The sequence below is a fragment of the Rattus norvegicus genome, chromosome 3 (genome assembly GCF_036323735.1).
Source record: "Rattus norvegicus strain BN/NHsdMcwi chromosome 3, GRCr8, whole genome shotgun sequence".
Lineage (NCBI taxonomy): Eukaryota > Metazoa > Chordata > Mammalia > Rodentia > Muridae > Rattus > Rattus norvegicus.
Window position 1 is genome coordinate 113261826 of NC_086021.1, and position 15459 is coordinate 113277284.

Sequence of the window (15459 nt, forward strand, 5' to 3'; positions counted from 1 at the left end):
TTGCCCTCATGAATTATATTATTGCATCTTCCAAGATCTTCCTAGCTAATGATGATAAGTCTATAGCTCATGCCTCACAGGCCAATATTTTATCTCAGGCCCAAATTGTGCATGGGTGGCCAGCCCCAGGAAAGGAACTCATTCTGGCACCTGTTCTGGTGGGTACAAGAAGTGTCTACCAATGCCTTGTTCTGTATCATAAAGCAAATGAGGAATTTGGCTCTGCTAGAAAGTTCAATGACCACAATGGTGGTCTTGACACACTCTTTAGCTTGTAGAGACAGAACAATACAAAGCCACATGAGTTTGCCAAGGCACATAAACTGAGCACTATTCATCCCACCTCATATTCACTTGGGCTGCTAAGGATATCCAGAACTCACAGGATAAGAGGAGCCCTCAATGCTGCTTCAAGAAAAGATATGACTGGTGGTCTATAACTTTTGTGATAGTGTTCATTGGATAACCATAAAAGTAACTCAAAAAGATCGACTGTGGGGAGCAGAGGAAAATCTGAGTGATTGAAGTGCAGAGTGAATATGGCTTACTGTTGACATGAACATGGCCATACCAAGTATTCTAGCCTCAGACCCATGCAAAACTCTTCCACCCCCAGGGTGAGGCTCAGCGGGATGGCAATGCCATTCTCTGTTCTATGTGTGGGGATTGACAGCACGTATAGAAACTGTCCACCATTGATTCTACACTCCTGGATATTTATGGCCTGAAGACAAACCTGCTTCCTATAGAGTCTTCTCCTCCTGAGATTTGTCAGACGTCCTTGATCCAGCAGTAGACCATGACCCCTGCCTCCATGTTTGAGCTTTTTGCAATAATTGGCCAAGTGTATATAATAAAAACTGCTGAGATTCTAGGATAGTGGGCTAGAGGAGGAGACTGCGGCTTCTTGACTCAGTCAGGCCAATCCTGGAGTCAGGCAAAGATGTGGCAGTTAACAAGTCCAGCCTCAACCCTCATTGTTACCATTAGTCGTCAGACTTTATTGGGTCAACATTGATGTCCTTTCTCCATTTCTTTAAAATATATTTGAGCCAATGTTTTGACACCTGTGGGCTACTTTCATAATGACTTTGTCCTTGGTAAGTACCAGCCGCCCACTTACTGACCTTATCAGGTTATCTTTGCTACAGTTATCTATTTGCTGTTTGTCTGTACACAGAAGGTCCTACAGAGCTTGGGTTTCGTTCCTTCACCTCTGCAGTGTAGGAGCAATTTTAGGTTTCATGGCAATGGATAGTTATTTTCCAGTCATGACTGTCCCTCCCATTGGTTTGCCAATCGAATGCCATGAGGCACTCAGAGTAAACAACAGTACTAACTAAAGCTTCTGTACCTTAGTTCAGACTTCAAATGCTCTAGATTCTCTTCTTAGGTCCATAACAAACTCTTTCCTCAAAATTCCATGCCCCTTAACCACACGTTCTAGTTTTGTTTTCTCAAATATCTTCACCAGGCTGCCAAACTCCTAGTCTCTGTCTATGTATCAACACATTTACACACCTCCTTAGCTATGTTTTCTACTAAGTGGATGCCTACTTGAGATGAGTGCTGTTTGTCACTATTCTTCGTGGCTATAGGAAGTAGGAGCATAAGGCAGTAGTGCAAACAAAAGTGTTAACGTGACATGTTAAGCTATTTGCATGCCAGCCTTTGGGAACCAGCCTGAGTCTCTATCGGTTTACATAGCATATGTTTTGCAATAATTTCTTTACTGTTCTGAAATAAAATCCACACTTAAGACAGCAGTTGCCATTGGCAATAATAAAGCTAATTAAATAAAAATAACTTTAAAGTAAAAGTAGTATGTATTACAACTATGACTTGTCAAGTCAGGGTTCTTTAATATGTGTATGCTTGCATTTATGTATAGACTCTCCATGGTGTGGGAACTAAAACACCAAAGTATGCATTGTGTTGTATTGGTAGCTCAAATACCATGAGGGCAATTGGTTGAGTATGAAGTCAAGAGAGTGGCTGCATTGATGGACTGTGGATCTTGGCCTGGGTATAAAAGGAACTGTTAGCCTGTCAAGAAGGTTGGGAGTACAATAATATGACAGATGCAATGATTTGGGACAGTTCACCAGCTAAATATCTGGGAATATTTGGGGAAGGGATGTGTGGAAGAATAACATAGAAAAAGCTAAGAGATGTGAGAACTAGAAGCTTCCTACTTCTGGACCCAGAGAGATTTGACATATGGAGGATAAAAGTGCCACACACAAAAAAAAATGTGTTCAAAGAAGCAGGTTTGTGGAGATGGTTAGGTATCCAAAACAAAATAAGATAGATGTGAAATAAGCACAAATATATTCTTGCCACTCCAGCTTCCAGTAGCAGGAGCTTACTACCTTCTAGGGTTGTTCCGTAACTCTTGGATGGTTTGAATGTATTGTCCAAAGAAAGGATTCTCTATGTCTCTTTATATTCCTTGCCAAGTGATTGGATGTCTACTCTCTTTATATAGCTAACACTCCAGGATCAGTGTGGTAGGAAGATAATTCAGAATGGTCAGATAATTCCTACAGGGCTCCACCAAAGAAAGCAGGGAAATGTCAGAGGGATGGGGGCTGTATTCCACCATGACCCTGAATCCCGAGGGCTTTCTGCTTCACACTCTTGCTTGGTTGGGAGCATTGCCATCTCTTGGTTTCTGTGCTCTGTAAACTTTCAGTGTGATTTCTGGAAAGCCCAAGCTCTCCGATGTAAGATAGTTATCACATACTGTCTTGGTAGGGTCGAGTAGTCTTAGAAACTTTCTGATCTCTAAAAAGCACCATCTCTGCTTGAAAAATATGATTCTATACTGTTCCCGTAACGCTTATTTTTAGTGATGAATTAAATTAAGAACAGTCCATAATTTTATTCCCAGGATCAATTTGACTCATCTCCAGTGATCAGTCTCCTGCCACAGTAGTATATTTTGTTGATTTATATTGATTTAAGAGTTGCTATATCTTTAATTATAAGTAACATTGATGTATTTTTTCTTAAATAAACAGTGACTGAATTTATTATGAAGGTTTTCAACTTGTCATAGAAATAATTAACTGGTTTATTCTATTTCCTAGTTTGAAATGTTTATATAGCATAGAAATGCTCGCGTCCATGACCTGTTAAATGATGTGGGCAAGTACATGCTATCTACATTCTATATCTATATTTCAAGCCTGAATATTTTTTAAAATTACATATCAGTAATATTCATATACCCATCACTTTTAATCTTTTCTATAGTAAATGTTTAGTTTGATTTTTTATTTTTGTTGTAATTTTATTACTCTATACTTATTATAAGAAAAGTACTTTCCTGTTTTTCTTAAAAATAATCATTTCTCATGTTTAATATTTAATATATTTAAAAGAAAACTTACATTAAAAACTAATTTGAGGATTTAAGAAATCATTAATGATTATGTCACAATGAGAGATATGTTTTTAGTTGTATTTTTTATTAAAAAAACATTTCTTCAACCATTCTACTGAAGTTTTACTTCATAAAATTTTTAGTTTTATTTGAATATTAGTTTCTCCCATCAATTCTCTATGGGACAATTCAAATTAAAACATATTTAAAAGAGTGCTTTGTTAGTTTGCTTTCTCTAGATCTTTCTGTGATAAGATTTGTTTCACTTTATTTCATGCGTATGGGTGTTCTGCTTGCCTGGACATCTGTGCACCGCAGGTGTAGGATGCCCTTGGAGGCCAGAGGAGGCCATTGGATTCCGGAACTGGAGTTACAGATGGTTGCAAGCAATCATGGGTGCTAAGACTCAACCTTAGATCCTCAGGAAGAGCAGTGCTCTTAAATGCTGAGCCATCTCTTCAACTCCTCCATTTAATTCACAAACAGCTGTTTGCAGTATGCGTTTTCTCTGAGTGTGATTGTGGGTACGTCCTATAAGTTTTCACACACATAATTTTAACTGCACACCAAATAGCTAGTTATTGGTCTCCAACTGGTAAAATAGCATTTTGAGAAAGATACTGTGCTTTTAAACTATATCATATTGTTGAGATTGTAAAAATTTGAACTTTTGTGTGTATGATTTATCACAATAAATGTAAGATTTTTGAATGTTATGTTTGTTAATTTTGGATATGTGTGTATGGACAGTGTATATATTTGTTCATCTGTGAGGGCATACACATGCCTCAGTGTGTGTGTGTGTGTGTGTGTGTGTGTGTGTGTGTGTGTGTGTAAGTCAGAGGATGCCCTTGGGTGTTGGTTCTCCCTTATACTTGAAGTGAGGTCTCTCTTGTTGTTTGCTGCTATACTGTGTATTCCACACCCAAACTTACACACAGAAGCTGGCTGGGTTGTGAGCTTCTGAGGAGTATCCTGGATCTGTCTCTTATTTCTCCGGGTTTGTGCTCTGCTTTGAGACGTGGGCTACATGCCCAGCATTGACATAGATTCTGAGGATCAAAATTTAAAAAATCACTAGTCTTGCACCAACCCATGTGAGGTATATTTATTTTTTTCATATGTGACAAATATTACTAACACTTCAGAAATTTTTGAGAAAGACATTCTCTGTAAGCAGTTTATAATGTGTTTAAGTAGTAATAAGTTGCATTTACTAATTTTAGTGATAGACTATTTTAACTAATTGTTGGTTTTCAGGACAGGATCTTGCTTTTGACCAATCTGGGCTTTTGACCCTCCTGCATCAGCCTCCTGTGTGCTGGGGTTACCAATGTGTATCACCTTACCGTGATTTTACTTATTGCTTAAAGATTACAAACTGCAGATTTGTCTAACATGTGAGATGAGGATTTAGGCCCAGTACTGTAAACATACACACATATATACATAATTAAAATTCACCCAATAGCTTGAAACCTCCTGGTGATGCCATACATTCTCCCACAGTCAGTGTGTGCATCTTAGTTCTTTGCATATCTGTGAGTTTCCCTGAATTTTTCTGTTTTCACTGGTTTTTCTATATTTGTATGGTTATTTATGTCATTGTCGCTGTAAACGACTCTTACATTTTGTCTTTTGCCTTGGTGTTTTTTTTCTTTCTGTTATGAAATTGCCAACTTTGGCTCAATTTAAACAGTTTCTTTCTGTTTACAATTAAGTCATTTATTTCTTTTTTTTTTTCCTTTTTTTTTTTTTTTTTTTGAGCTGGGGACCGAACCCAGGGCCTTGTGCTTGCTAGGTAAGTGCTCTACCACTGAGCTAAATCCCCAACCCCCAAGTCATTTATTTCTTAATTACTTTCATTTGAGTTCTTTAAATAGCAAATGGCTAGACTGAGAATCTTAATTCAATGTGAGTCTTTTCCTATCACGCAGTGGATATCCGACATCAACTGGTAGTTTGGAGTAGCATTCAACCTTGCTACACTCTGCCTCTGTTTTCTGTTTCATTTTAGGTGGTCCACAGAGCGCAGAGGGACCAGTAAGCTCAGCCCATGGAAACACTCCAGCGCTGACAATCCTCTGTGGAACAAGCTGACATACATGTGGTCAGTACCTCCCAGCAGTGAGCTTAATGAGGTTGTATGACTTTACGTCCATGTACCTTGTGAATTTCAATATTTAAAAAAATCTTGTTAACTCTGTTCTTTACCAGATAAAGGATAGAAATCCTTCACTGTGGAAACAAACTGATCTGGTATTTTCTTTTTTCTTGTAATCCTTCAACTTTTATTTCATATATTTTGAAATGCAGGCACACATATGATCAGAATAGTGTATTTCTCCAAGTAAAGTCAGACTTATCATTATGTAGAAATTCTATCCACTTCTAATAAAAGTATCAGTTATTCAGTGACGACAAAAGCATCCCAAAATGTTGGTTACTGTATGCCTAGTGTGTCTTCTCTCCATCATGGGACTTGTTAGCTTTGTATACTTTTGGAAGGGAACCAATAATGAATTTAGTTTGTTGGATGGAATCTTCTTGACTATCCTACCTACACATGTGCCTGAATTACTATCTTCTTTCTGTTTATCAAGCCTCATCTGTGCCTCATCCAGCTTTTTACTCTTTTATAGCAGCCTTTTTGTCCTTACAGTTTTCTTCATTTAATGGTTTATACATTGCTTGTTCTATTTCATTCCTTTGAGGACTAGTGTTAGTTTAACTACCCTGAACATTCTAACTTGCATAAATAAATTATCAAACACAAAGTTAATAAGTATGTTCTGTCTTCTTTTTAGTAATACAGACATTAAAATAGTTATGATTTATGCTATGAGGAATTATTGCCATGGGTTTAAGTTTTATTGTTAAAATCACCACAGTATATTAATATTTTGCATGCAATCAATATGTATTTCCACTTACCTTAAAGTTTTCATCTTATATCTCAGACCCTGTGACCTAAGGTTACTTTCCTTGTGGTCCACATACCTTTCATATAGGTAGTACCTAATAGATAAATTTCACCTATCAAAAATGCCTTTACTTTGCCCTTGTTCATGTGAGTCTATGCTCCTAAATTCATTGGCCATTACTTGTAAAATTAAGAGAAAGAACTGGGGCATTAAATTAGCCAGAGTTAGATGGATAGACTGTATCTTCCAAAATGACCGGGTCTCAGGGTCCTGCTGCTTCTTGAAATGTTTGGGGAAGAAAGTACTTAAAGAGCAGGGAACTCAAATTAAGTACAACCCATTTCACTTCAAGTCTGCATTCATTTCATTTGAAAGACTCACATTCCCAATCTCATCTTCACATAATTGATTTGAAGATTTGGCATTCATATTGTGGAATTCAGAGCTGTTATGGGCACTGTGTTCACTACTTTTATTCCAGATTTTACCTCCAATTTTATGTTGTATTTATTGTCTGTAATGTGTTTAGATGACAGGGGGAGAGCAGGAAGATAGATGTGGCCCCTGACTCCCAAATCTTACACTTAAAATATAGGCTATAAGAAAATAGAGAGTAAAGCAGGAAAGGGAGGCCAAGGGGAGGAATAAAGGGTGAAGTGAGGAGAGAGAGGAAACCCATGTAATATGTGTCAAGGCTGAATAAGCAGGGAAGGCTGAATGCTGAGGAAAAAGAAGTCAGGCTGGGGAGCCTGAATAGGCCTGAAAATTGATTGGCAATGTTGCATCTAGGTGAACCATCACCAACCACTGAACTGAGTATCCAGTTCTTTCAGTTTGATGACAAGACGTGTTCAGAATACAGTGATGAGGGACTGAAGAGGTAAGAAATGCGAATGCTATGGAAATGCAAAGTTCTCTTCACAGTATCTCAGCCTGACCTCATGCCAAAAAGCACTGAAGCTGATCCAGGACCCACCCCAGGACACTCTTTAGATATGATTCATCATAAAAGGAAACCAATGTCATTTAATAAAATCTAGTTAATAAGCTACAGATTTGCATGTATACAAGGGCCCCAGTATCTTAAAATATATTAAAGCCCAGTGAAAGCAGACAACTGATCCATTCTTCTGGTTTATATAAAATTCATTGGAATTCTTTATAGGAATGAACTCTCACACTAGTTTCTCAAACTTTGAAGGAAACAGAAATTGAAAAATTATAGTTCTAAGTCTTCAAAGGCAAGGAATAATGAACTTTTTATATTCCGGGATAAAATCATCAGAATTAGCGAGTTTAAAGAGGCTTAAGATTTTTGGAATATATTACAAGATAATCATCTTTACTAAATTAAAACACATCTCTTCAGATAGGCCAATGATAGAAGGAAGTTAAAATTATAATTTTTTCATTGACCAAAGGTGATAAAATGCATGTACAATAGGGATATGAAGACACATAACAGGACACTGCATCCACATCTGGACCAGGAACCTTTTAACAATGATTTAGTCTTGTGAAATTTCATGCAAACTTAGAAACTGTTTTAAAGAAAGGAAAAGGGGAGAAACACAACCTTGAACATGAACAAACAAGGAAATCAAAGGTTTAGTTATTCACCACTAACAAGTAGACAAAATAGGGCCAATACAATCAAGGAGCTGAAGTTGTTGGTTAAGAGCTGACTTCAGAATTGACACATCTCTGTGTGAAACATAAATGAAAAAGAAAGGGGAATTATCCACTGAAGGGAGCACCAGGGCCCTCCAAGGGTCTCCTGACAATGCAGCTGTGCTGTGGAGTGGCATGAACACAGAGAAGACCAATAAAGAAATAAGTGGGAAGATCAGAATCCCAACCGAGAAAATGGAGGGGGAGAAGCAGCCTCAGCCAGTTTAATTATCCATGTTTTTGTTGTCCTTCATTATCCTGAGGCTATGTTTCACTGTTTGCATGAAGGACAAAGTCTTGAATGGGAAACTAGTCATGATGGCAAAGCTCTCTGATACCAGCACTTGGGAAACTGAGGCAGGAAGATTATAAATTTAAGACCATCCTAGGCTACCTAGATAGTACCAGATCGGTCAGGATTACATAGTGATAACTTGTCTCAGAAAACCAAACAAAAACCAAAAATCAAACAAAGAAGAAAGCAGCCTATGAGGACAAGAATTAAGATAGTTTAATATTTTTATTACACATATTTGTGAGGTGTGTGTGTGTGTGTGTGTGTGTGTGTGTGTGTGTGTGTGTAGGCCACATTATTCCTATGAAGGTCAGAGGACAACTTGTGGTAGTCAATTCTCTTCTTTTCACCAAATAGGTCCTAGGGATTGAATTCAGGTCCTCAGCCTTGGTGACAACCACTTTTACCTGCTGAGCCATCTTACCCTCCCAATAATCAAAATATCATAAAAGGAAGAGTTGATGTTGCTAGTGAAGATATTTGGAAAGTGAATTTTTCATGTCTGACAGTTTCACTGAAGCAGAGAGCTCTTTTGAGTTTCTTCCTCTTACCTAGAAATTCAAGACCCCATTTGAAGGTAGCACTGCATCCATGGAGCAGAGCAAATATTCACAGTAGCCACCACTGTCAGAAGCAAATTGAACACTAAATATAGCAAAACCACCAAAGGGCTTAACTATCACAGCTCAGATTTGTTCCCCAGAAATATAGTTTATATGGTCTCTTAATCGCTTTTATGTTGCTGTGATAAAGCACCATAACCAGAGCAACTTATAAAAGAAAGTATTTAATTTGGTTTATGTTTCAGAGGGACAAGAGTTCATAATGGCAGACCAAAGGAACAGCTGATAGTTCATATCTTGATCCATAACCAGAAAGCAAGATTGAGTGTTAACAAGAAAAGGCATGGACTTTTGAAACCTCAAACATATCTTCTTCAACAAGACCATACCTCCCTATCTCTCCCAAAGAGTTCCTCCCAAATGGGAAACAAGTATTCAAACTCTATGTGAGCCATTTTCATTCAATCACCCTCAGGGAGGTACTGCAGAACACCTAGTTCACGCCTTCATTCTGTAAAATGACAAACACACAGGCTAAATATGAAAAGAATCAATTCTCTTGTTTTGCCCTTCCATGTTGAAAAGGGGTGAGAAATGTCAGTAATTTTACACCCAAATGTCAATGTAAAATTAATATGTGTGACATGTGTATGTGACATGTGTATGTGACATGTGTTTGTGGTGTGTGTGTGTGTGTGTGTGTGTGTGTGTGTGTGTGTGTGGTGTGTGTAGAAACCAGAAAAGACTCCTGTGTTTCTCCTCAGAAATTGTCTATTTTTTAAATTTTTTTACAGTCTCTTCATTGGCCTATAATTAAAAAGCAAAAGAAACTAAAAACTAATGAGAACAGCAATCCATTTACGGAGTTAGGAGAGTAAGAGTTTGAATGAACCATTAGAAGTTAGGTAGAAGGCTGGGCAGGAGAGGCAGCTCAGTGGTAGCGGATATTCCTAGCATACATACATACATGTGATCATACATATTGTTTGACCACAATACCATAATAAAATGCAAAATTAGGAAGAAGGAAATAAAATACTAAGTTATAAAACAAAAACTGACAGACTAGACTAGATAGATATGTATATAGAGACATCAAACAAAAAATGTGTTCTCTGAAAATATTAATAAAAATATATACACAGATACACTTACTAAGAACATTTGGATAAAATGAAATAATATTAAGAATAAAAGGAAAAATATATCTCTGATTATATAATCATTATGTACTATATAAATATAATAAAGGTTTATTTCAAATATCCCTTTAATAAATATGTACAATTTATTGTACATATAATATATATAATGAAGGGATACTGTAAATAAAGGAATATTATAAATAACTTAGTGAAAAACTCAAAATTTTTGGACAAAAGTAGTATGTTAGACAGGAGTCAGGAAGAGTTCAGAAGGGCTGGTGAGCTGGCTCACTGGGTAAAATTATTTGCCTAATGACCAGAGTTCCATCCCTCGAACACATGTGGTACAAGGAGAGAACTGAGCTGGCCCTGGAAAATTGTTCTCTGATCTCTAGCACACTATTGCACACCCAATATTCATAACCATAGTGCCCTCCCAACACAAAACTAAATTCTAGTTAACAAGAAATGCAAGCCTTCCAGTTTGAACCTGCACCCAGTGACACACTGTGACACACTGGCTCTGCACCCACTCCTACAACACCCAGAGGAAGCCCTACTCCTAGGTACTCTAAAACACCCAGGATCACAGGTGCTATGACATGCCCAGGGTCACAGGATCATAGGATCTCAGAGGAAGTTTGACTCCTAGGAGATTGGACACACCCAGGATAACTGGAGCTCTGATACACTCAAAATCACAGTTGAGGCCACAACATCTTTCCAAACACCTGGCATAAATGGGACCCCCACAGGAACCAGGGAAACACAAACCCCCGCCCAGCCAGAGGCATGAGTTCCTTCTGGCTTGTATCTAATTCCCATGCAAACCCAGGGCTCTGGCTTGCCACCCTTGTCTGCAAAATCCAGAGAAAGCTTGACTCGCAGGAGCTCTGACACAACAGGATTTTAGGATTACAGGGACCTAGAATCACAGGATCACAGAGACAGCAGGACTCTGAGGAATTCTGACACAACCAGAATCACAGGAGGGACAGGCTTCAGTCAGAGACAGTAAGAGCAGTTAGCACTAGAGATAACAAGAAAGGGAAGCAAAAGAACATAAACATCAGAAACCAATGCAACTCGACAACATCAGAACCCAGTTCTCCTACCACATCTAGCCCTGGATACCATAATACACCAGGAAAGCAAGATTCAGACCTAAAATCCCATCTCATGATTGTGATAGAGGACTTCAAGAAGAACATAAATAACTCACTTAAAGAAATACAGGAGAATATATGTAAACAAGTAGAAGCCCTTAGAGAGGAAACAAATCTCTTAAAGAAATACAGGAAAACACAATCAAATGGGTTAAGAAATTGAACAAAACCATTCAGGATCTAAAAATGGAAACAGAAACATTAAAAAAAGCACAAACTGAAACAACCCTGGAGATCTAGGAAAGAGATCAGGAGTCACAAATGCAAGCATCACCAACAGAATACAAGAGATAGAAGAGAGAATCTCAGGCATAGAAGAAATCCTACAAGACATTGACACAACAGTCAAAGAAAACACAAAAAGCAAAAATCTCCTAACTCAAGACATTCAAGAAATCTAGGACACAATGAAAAGACTGAACCTAAGAATAATAGGTACAGAAGAGAGGGAAGGTTCCCAACTCAAAGGGCCAGTTCAACAAAATTACAGAAGAAAACTTCCCTAACCTAAAGAAAGAGATGCACATAAACATACAAGAAGCCTGCAGAACACCAAACAGATAAGATCAGAAAAGAAATCCCTCGTGTCACAAAATAATTAAAACACCAAATGCACAGAACAAAGACAATTGAAAGTGGTAAGGGTAAAGGTAAAATAATATATAAAGGGAGACCCATCAGAATTACACCAGACTTCTAAACAGAGACTATAAAAACCAGAAGATCTTGGGCAGATGTCATACAGACGCTAAGAGAACAAAAATGCCATCCAAGACTGTTATATCCAGCAAAACTCTCAATTACCATGGAGGGAGAAACCAAGATATGCCATGGCAAAACCAAATTTACACAATATCTTTCCACAAATGCAGCCCTACAGAGGACAATAGAAGGGAAACTTCAATATAAGGAGGGAAACTACACTTAAGAATAAGCAAGAAAATAATCTTTTCACAATAAACCCAAAAGAAGAGAACCACACAAGCATAATACCAACCCTAACAACAAATATAACAAGAATCAATAATCATTGGTATTCAATATCTCTCAAAATCAATGGACTTAATTCCCCAATTAAAAAGACATAGACTAGCAGGATGATACAAAAACAGGACCCAGCATTTTGCTGCATAAGGAAACACATTTCAGTGACAAAGACAGACATTACCTCAAAGTAAAAGGCTGGAAAAAAATTTTCCAGTCAAATGTCTCCAAGAAACAAACTGGAGTAGCAATTCTAGTACCCAATAAAATACACTTTCAATAAAAATTTATCAAAAAAGATGGGGAAGGAGATTACATATACGTCAAAGGAAAAATCCACCAAGAGAAACTCTCCATTATGAACATCTATGTCCCAATTGCAAGGGCACCCGCATATGTAAAAGAAACATTACTGAAGCTTGAATCACATTGAACCTCACACAATAATAGGAAACTTTAACACCACACTCTTACCAATGGACAGATCATGGAAACAGAAACTAAGCAGAGACACATTGAAACTAACAGATGTTATGAACTAAATGGTCTTGACAAATATCTACAAAACATTTCATGCTAAAATAAAAGAATATACTTTCTTCTCAGCACCTCACAATATCTTCTCCAAAACTGACCATATTATCAGATACAAAACAAGCCTTAACAGATACAAGAAGATTGAAATAATTCTCGATGTAGCCTATAAGATCACCACAGACTAAGGCTGGTCTTCAATATCAACAAAAACAACAGAAAGCCCACATACACATGGAAGCTAAACAGTGCTCTACTCAATGATAACTTGATTAAGGAAGAAATAAAGAAATTGAAGCCTTTTTAGAATTTAATGAAAATGAAGGCACAACATACCCAAACTGATGGGACACAATGAAAGCAGTGCTAAGAAGAAAACTCATAGTTCTAAGTGCTTTCAAAAAGAAACTGGAGAGAAAGCTCTAGAACAAAAAAAAAGGCAAATACACCGAAGAGGAGTAGCAGAAAATAATTAAACCCAGGACTGAAAGCAATCAAGTAGAAACAAAGGGAACTATACAAAGAATCAACAAAACAAGGAGCTGATTCTTTGAGAAAAATCAAACAAGATAGATAAACCCTTAGTCAGATTAACCAGTGGGCACAGAGAGATTATCCAAATTAACAAAATCAGAAATGAAAAGGGAGACATAACAACAGAAACTGGAGAAATTAAAAAAAATATCAGATCCAACTACAAAAGCCTATACTCAACAAAACTGGAAAATCTAGATGAACTGGATGGTTTTCTAGACAGATACCATGTACCAAAGTTAAATCAGGATCAGATTAACGATCTAAACTGTCCCATAACCCCTAAGAAGCAGTAATAAAAAGTTTCCCAACAAAAACTCCCCAGGACCAGATGGTTTTAGTGCAGAATTCTATCAGACCTTCAAAGAAGACCTAATATCCATACTTCTCAAAGTATTTCATAAAATAGAAACAGAAGGTACACTACCTAATACATTTATGAAGTCACAGTTACACTAACACCAAAGCACAAAGACTAAACAAAGAAAGAGAACTTCAGATCAATTTCCCTCATGAATATTGAAGCAAAAGTACTCAATAAATCTTGCAAACTGAATCCAAGAACACATCAGAGCAATCATTCACCATGAACCAGCAGGCTTCATCCCAGAGGTTCAATATGTGGAAATCCATCAACATAATCCTCTATATAAACAAATGCAAAGAAAAAAATCACATGATCATCTCATTAGATGCTGAAAAAGCCTTTGACAAAATTCAACACCACTTCATGCTAAAGGTATTGAAAAGAATAGGAATTCAATGTTCATACCTAAATATAGTAAAAGTAATATACAGCAAGCCAGTAGCCAACATCAAACTAAATGGAGAGAAATTTGAAGCAATCCCATTAAAATTGGGAAAGACAAGGCAGCTCTCTCTCCTCATATCTATTTAATATGGTACTTGAAGTTCTAGCCAGAGCTATTGAGCAACAAAACGAGATCAAAGGGATACAAATTGGAAAAGAGGAAATCAAGATATCAATATTTGCAGATGATATAATAGTATACATAAGTGACCCAAAAAATTCCTCCCAAGAACTCCTACAGCTGTTAAACAACTTCAGCTAGATACAAAATTAACTCAATCAAATCAGTAGCTTTCCTCTACTCAATGGATAAACAAGCTGATAAAGAAATTAGGGAAACAAGACCCTTTGCAGTAGTCACAAATAATACGAAATATCTCGGTGTGACACTAACCAAGCAAGTGAAAGAACTGTATGGCAAGAACTTCAAGTCTCTGAAGAGAGAAATTGAAGATCTCAGAAGACAGAAGGATCTCCCATACCCATGCAGGATTAGTATAGTAAAAATGGTCACTTACCTAAAGCAATCTACATATTCAATGCAATCCCCATCAGAATCCCAATTCTTCACAGAGAAAGAGCAATTCTCAAATTTATCTGAAAAAACAAACAAACAAACAAACAAACAAACAACCTCAGGATATTAAAAACCATTCTCAACAATAAAAGAACTTCTGGATGAATCACCATCCCTACCTCAAGCTATACTACAGAGCAATAAAAAAAAAACATAATTGCCTAAGAATTTCATGTAATCATTGATTTTAATAGCTGAGTAGTACTCCATTGTGTAAATGTACCACGTTTTCTGTACCCATTCCTCTATTGAAGGACACCTGGGCTCTTTCCAGCTTCTGGCTGTTATAAATAAGGCTGCTATGAACATAGTGGAGCACGTGTCCTTGAAACATGTTGGAGCATCTTTTGGGTATATGCCCAGGAGTGTTATATAGCTGGGTCCTCAGATAGTACTATGTCCAATTTTCTGAGGAACCTCCAGATTGATTTCCACAGTGGTTGTACCAACTTGCAATCCCATCAAAAATGGAGGAGTGTTCCTATTCCTCCATATCCTCGCCAGCATCTGCTGTCATCTGAGTTTTTGATCTTAGCCATTCTGACTGGTGTGAGGTAGAATCTCAGGGTTGTTTTGATTTGCATTTCCCTGATGACTAAGGATGTTGAACATTTGTTTAGGTACTTTTCAGCCATTTGATATTCCTCAATTGAGAATTCTCTGTTTAGCTCTGTACCCCAATTTTAATAGTATTATTTGATTCTCTGGAGTCTAACCTTTTGAGTTCTTTGTACATATTGGATATTAGCCCTCTATTGAACATAGGATTGGTAAAGATCTTTTCCTAATCTGTTGGTTGCCGTTTTGTCCTATGAGCAGTGTCCTTCATCTTACAGAAGCTTTGCAGTTTTGTGAGGTCCCATTTGT

At 37.3% G+C, this 15459-nt stretch overlaps 1 pseudogene across 1 annotated transcript in view; it reads left to right on the forward strand.

Moving 5' to 3' along the window:
• Positions 1–15459, forward strand: part of Dcdc1-ps1 (doublecortin domain containing 1, pseudogene 1) — a 410625-nt pseudogene that overhangs the window by 321033 nt on the left and 74133 nt on the right. Inside the window, exon 22 of the transcript NR_175340.2 lies at positions 5406–5498. The product of NR_175340.2 is annotated as a doublecortin domain containing 1, pseudogene 1 (transcript). The remainder of the gene's footprint in view (positions 1–5405; positions 5499–15459) is intronic.